The sequence below is a fragment of the Argentina silus genome (assembly GCF_951799395.1).
Source record: "Argentina silus genome assembly, chromosome: 2".
NCBI lineage: Eukaryota > Metazoa > Chordata > Actinopteri > Argentiniformes > Argentinidae > Argentina > Argentina silus.
The window spans coordinates 25204569-25210890 of record NC_139656.1 but is presented as its reverse complement, the minus strand read 5'-3'; positions in this window follow the sequence as shown (position 1 = coordinate 25210890).

The window sequence follows — 6322 nt, the reverse complement described above, 5'->3', positions numbered from 1 at the left end:
CCAGGCTCAGGAGGAGTTAATTCCAGTGCATTTCCCTTGAAGCTGGTGTTGTAAAAGATTGAATAATGCAAAATGTATTCTATAGATACAACAATAACAGGTTATGACTATTTAGAATGTCAGTACAATAAACGCATCTATTGTTTCAATGTTAGCTTCTTAACATACATTTTTTTCGATTCACATAATGTCTTACCATCTCCATATCTTCCCATCTGTCAGAGTACAGGATAGTGAGCCTCTTCACTGTTTGGATTCCAAGCCCATTTAGAGATGTCTGCCATTTGCAGTGAATGTCTGGATGACTCAATAAATGTCACCCATCATCTTGATGTTTGACAGAGGATGTCTCTCACAAGAGGGGAAGGTGTTAGAAGGTATTAGAAATAGCATTCCCTCTACTTTATAGGCTAAAGGCAATAATACTGCAACAATCAGAGGGAATAGGGTATTCTACCACAATGTTAGTTACCTCTAATTTTCATTGAGATAAGATTTCCTTGTTTGTGTTGTTGTACAAGCTGTCCTTCGATGGACAGTAATGGGTACTTAATGTGTCATTCAAACAACCACCTTTTTGGTAAACAGCTGAGGGATGGGACTGGAAAAATATAAGCACACTCCATAACATAGACGGAGCTATGGATGCAAGGACTGACCATGCATGAGATCAAAATTCAAGTTTTAACCACATTTTGAAGCTATACAGCATTTGTTTAAAATTACATTCTTTTCAAACAATGGAGTAAAACAAGCTTATATTTTGGGTTCTGATGGGGTAAGACAGTTGAACTAAGTGAATGAGGCATTTATAAGTTACATTCTTCAACTGTCAAGGGCTATATATAATTAATTTAAAAGTTAAAAAAAAGTTTAAAAAAAAGAAAAGATGTACCAATCCCAGATTGCCCCTTTATATACCCAAAGAAAGAGAGAGAGCTGTGTGGAATGTTCTGGGGGGTGGGGTGGGTGGGGGGGTGGGGGGGTGGACCACAGGTTCTGTAGAATGGACTCCACACTCTAGCAGATTTCTACTGCATCTTATGCCTATAGGCGTATAATTAGTAGTGTCTGGTCAGCAGTGCCATAATGCTCACACTGTGCTGTTTGAGGAGGAGGGGGGAGAGACCCCCGTCCTTACTCCCAGTGCTGTTTGAGGAGGAGGGTGGAGAGACCCCCGTCCTTACTCCCAGTGCTGTTTGAGGAGGAGGGTGGAGAGACCCCCGTCCTTACTCCCAGTGCTGTTTGAGGAGGAGGGTGGAGAGACCCCCGTCCTTACTCCCAGTGCTGTTTGAGGAGGAGGGTGGAGAGACCCCCGTCCTTACTCCCAGTGCTGTTTGAGGAGGAGGGTGGAGAGACCCCCGTCCTTACTCCCAGTGCTGTTTGAGGAGGAGGGTGGAGAGACCCCCGTCCTTACTCCCAGTGCTGTTTGAGGAGGAGGGTGGAGAGACCCCCGTCCTTACTCCCAGTGCTGTTTGAGGAGGAGGGTGGAGAGACCCCCGTCCTTACTCCCAGTGCTGTTTGAGGAGGAGGGTGGAGAGACCCCCGTCCTTACTCCCAGTGCTGTTTGAGGAGGAGGGTGGAGAGACCCCCGTCCTTACTCCCAGTGCTAAATGACTAGACTCATTCCCACAAATGAAAAATCCCTCATACATTTTATATGACAGTGTTTTATTTCATTATGGGGGGTGAATTATTAGCTAATTTTCTCTGTGAAATTCGCAGTCACTTTGACGGAGCTGGTATGTCATAATTGAGCCAGACACAGAGTGTGTTAGATGGCCACCACAAGGAGGGGGAAAGGCCTTTTAGCATGTAATGTCCTCCAATTAATCCATTTTTATTTTTATACTGGTGATACCAATTACATGTGTTTAGCGTTTTCAGTGCCTACCCTGGCTGAGACTTTAGGGGGGACCAGTTCCAGGGCTCAATATATATGCAACTTCCATTGAATTCAGAAAGCTTTTCAACCTCCTTTCTGATCATTTCCATTCAAGTTTTTTATTTTTTTTGCCATCAGATATATTTTTTAAGAAGCCAAAGAAGCTGATTATTTATCACAGGCTCATTCTAATTTTTACATTTTCATGCCAGCTGAGGCTTTGCTGTGAAATCAGGGATTTTTGGGTTTGTCTTCCCCCTCTCCTCCCCTCCCCTCCTCCTCCAGTCTCTGTCCCCATGCCAGAGACATCCATCCTCCAATTTGCATATGTGCAGCTCACCCGGGGGGGGGGGGGGGGGGGGGCTGTTGAGGCAGGCAGCCGTGTCATACCACAGTGGAGGGGCTTCGCCGTGTTTGTTGTTGAAAATTGCAGCCTCAGGAATCCATTTGGCACAAAACAAAGAGTGAACCCACGGCGCTCCTCTGGCACGGCCGCGGCGTGTGTGCCTCGACGCCGTCTCTCACTCTCGGCCGTCTGCGGGGGGCCGGGGCTTCCTTAATGCCCAGAATTGCTGAGACACATGTAAACAAATGCCCTCCTGAATTAGCCGGCGTCTTCAGGCCTGGGCCTACCACAGGCACTACTTATCTGAGGCGGAGGGGAGATGCGTTTTCATCACTTTTCCTCATCTGCATGGCACACAGTAATAGATGAAGCGAAGCATGCAGAGAGGACATACCTCATAGCTTTTTATTACCTTGTTCATGGAGCAGGTTTAGATTTTAAATCATTTCTGTCTGGATGGAGGAGGGGCTCTATTAGGGGAGCCACACTCTGGAGCTCTTAGGAATCAGAGACCTTCTTCATTAAAGCAATATTTCGGAAAAATACTTTCAAAGCAGGTCTCCATGATCAAGTGTCAACTTGAATACTCCCTTCTCAGTGTTAGATGGCTGGTTGTAGGCTTGTCACCACAGCAACACAAGCTTGGACTGGATCTTTTCTCAGGAACTGGTTCGAATGCGGGACCCACTTTTGAATAGAATGCAGTGAGGGCATTGCGGAGAGTGTGTAAACCTGTGGAAATGCTTGTGCCATCAATTGATGCGTTTAGGAATCCAGATTTGTTTGTACATTGAAGGACATGCAAAAAATGTCTCAAGCAAGCACGGCCAGCATAATTCTGTTGAATTGTATGATATGTGTGCACATTATCATGGTAATGAATGGATGAATGAGAAGTGATGCTATAAAAAAGATTGGTGAGAGAGAGAGAGAGAGAGAGAGAGAGAGAGAGAGAGAGAGAGAGAGAGAGAGAGAGAGAGAGAGAGAGACACACTCTCTTTCTCACAGGGTGCTGGGGGTGGGGTGTTAGGGGTTTGGGGAGGTAGGGGGTGGAGGGGGTGGGTGGGGGGGGGGGGGGGAGTGGATGAGCCGGCGAGATGATAATGCAGCATGACACCTCTGAAATGAGACCCTGGTTGCCATGGCAAAGAGGCAGGAGGGGACAGTCTCTCAAGAGGCTCAAATAAAACAAGCTGTAAATGATGTTTGATTAGTATTTAGATCATGTACCCACTCAGGACAGACCTTTTGTCAGCTGCTTGCACGCCAATGCCTCTGCAATTGTTTTCCACAGGACTGACTGACTGACTGACTCTCATCTCATCTTTATTCATCATCTCTTTTCTGTCCTTCTATTTCTCCTCTTTATCCACCCTCCTAGTTTACCTACCCTTGTTTTCAAATGTAAATTGTGCCTAGTCTTTGCGTGTTGCTTGACATAAGTCCCTATATTGTCACAGCTTTGCCAATGTATTCTTTTTATTTCCATTAACTGTTTCACTTTTATATCCATTATCTCCCCTCTCGATTCTTGTTTCATTGCAGACAGACTGCAATGCTGCTGTTTGAGGTTACCAGTGTCACTTTCTTCTACAAAACAAAATACCTGAAGATCTTAAATGATGCACCCAACTGTATTCCTCACCTCCATCAGATGTTCAGCCACCTCTCGTCTCTGATGATGGGGTGTATTGGGGAGGGTGGGTCATTGGGGCGGAGGGGTCCATCATGCATCATGCCTAATCCATTCTGTACGCACATAGCTGTTGTGAGCCGTGCTGTTTGCCCAGAGCTTAGCAGCAGGGAAGGATCTGTGTGCCAGATTGTAAATACAGGGGAAAAGCCTGATCTTTCTGCCACAGTCGTATTTGCTCATGCACCCAAGCATGTTAAGTAGGCTTTATTTCAGCTATTTGTCAAGCAACAGGGACACAGCACCTTCACACGCAAACATATGGAGCCCTTTAGGTTGTGTGGATCCTCACAATGTGTTGAGGTCTACCGTACTATATAAATTATAGAACGAAGACTATAGCCTGTAGACACAGATGTTATATTTTTTCCGGCCATCTTTCTTTTCAGATGTTGACTAGAGGTGGTGCTTTGTTCACTACACTTCTACGTTCAGATGTTGACTAGAGGTGGTGCTTTGTTCACTACACTTCTACGTTCAGATGTTGACTAGAGGTGGTGCTTTGTTCACTACACTTCTACGTTCAGATGCTGCTCTTGCCAGCTGGCCATTCCTATATGTCCAATACATGCTGTTCATTTATGAGCAGACACAAGATATATCCAGATATGTTATTGTATGTTGCTTAATATACAATGTCATAGTAGTTATGTTTTTTGTTTTTTTTTAGATATATTTTTTCCCCCTCTTGCCCGATAGCCTCTCCAGCTCCTTGCTGCCTTCCTGCTGCTTTTGCACTTCTTAGTTTTTTCTTCTGTCAGCTTTGCCACTGATGGACTGCTTACCAAGCCAGAACTAATCATGTCTGACTGCTATCTGTCTCTGTCAATTACACAGTAGCTGCCTCATGCCCTCTTGCCACCTCAGAGGGGTGAAATACATACACACACACACACACACACACACACACACACACACACACACACACACACACACACACACACACCCCACAACAAACACCTTTTTATTCTGTGTATTATGTTTAGACAATACCCCTCACAGCACAGTAGACTGGTTGACACATGAGTGTAGAGGGGAGGCTGGTGGAGGTAGAAATCAGAGGACGGACTCATTGTAATGCATGGAATGGAATGATTTCTACCTCCATCAGCCTCCCCTGATGAGTAGGTTGCCTGCTGTGTCTGTGTGTGACAGAGTGGTGGAGGCATCCGTTTGGTTAAATCTGGAGTGAAGAGAATCTACAGTATTTGTTTTAACAACCTTGAAATGCAACCGAGATCAGAAAGTAACTCTGTTTCGAATCGAGTCCATATTATTATGATTTATGGTTATATGATTATACAGTCAAGTTCCCTCGGAAATATGTCTGTATGTGTCGAGAGGACGTGACTGTGGCTGGGAGTGTTTAGCTAATCGATGACAGACATCATCTGTAGTCATAACAGTATTGCCCAGAGAGGTGACCAGGTGACACCACTTCTGATCCTGACACTATTACAAGCTTACCGATGCTGTGTGAATGAGGCTTTGGCTGTGAGCAAGGTCCACATTAGTCAGTTTTACGTTTTTTTACCTGATATATGTTATGCGTTACTGTCCCCAAATACTGTACATCCCTGAATGACTAAGGACACCGTTTTTTTTTCAATAAAAGCCAGGAAGCAAAAAAGCCTTTTAAGAACATGTATTCAAAGCCAGGGTTGTCTTATCTATGGTGTTGGAGGTTCATTTGTACTGTACATCTGCATAATAGATCCAATGTAGGTTTTACTTGTTTTTAATTCAGGTGTGTATAGGCGACATTGGATTTCAAAAGTATGAATTCTATCTGAATGTCCTTTCGACAGTACTAGGTGTTCATTAACTGATAAAACTGCTGTTAAGATGGCTGAAGTTGCTGTTATCTGGAATCAATCTCCCTTGCCTGTGATGATAGTCTACTCTACATTAAATCAAAACCCATCAAGCCCACTTCATTGTCAAATCAGCTTTTAATTGGCAGTTACATTCTGCTTAATAGAAGGATGATTGGAAAGCTCTAATAGTTGTACTATTGGGAACCGGTTTATGACTTTGTGGATGGACAGCAGTGAAGGTTGGTGGAGGTAGAAATCAGAGGACGGGCTCAATCTAATGAACGGAATGAGGAATGGTATCAAACACACGTTCCGTTCCATGCATTACAATGAGCCCGTCCTCCCATGTCTACCTCCACCAGCCTCCCCTGATGGACAGGTACGCCTGCTTTGTGTCGTCGTCGTCATCCCCCCCCCCCCCCCGGCTTTCAAAATGAGATCGCCGCAACATCGTGAAGAGGTTGTGTATATATCGCTTGTACCAGATAAAACAAGAGTGCATTCTTCTCCACAATGCTTCATTTTTTATCTCCATCCGGTATATTTGATCTTCTCCCTTCCCCTATCTCATCCATTTCTCT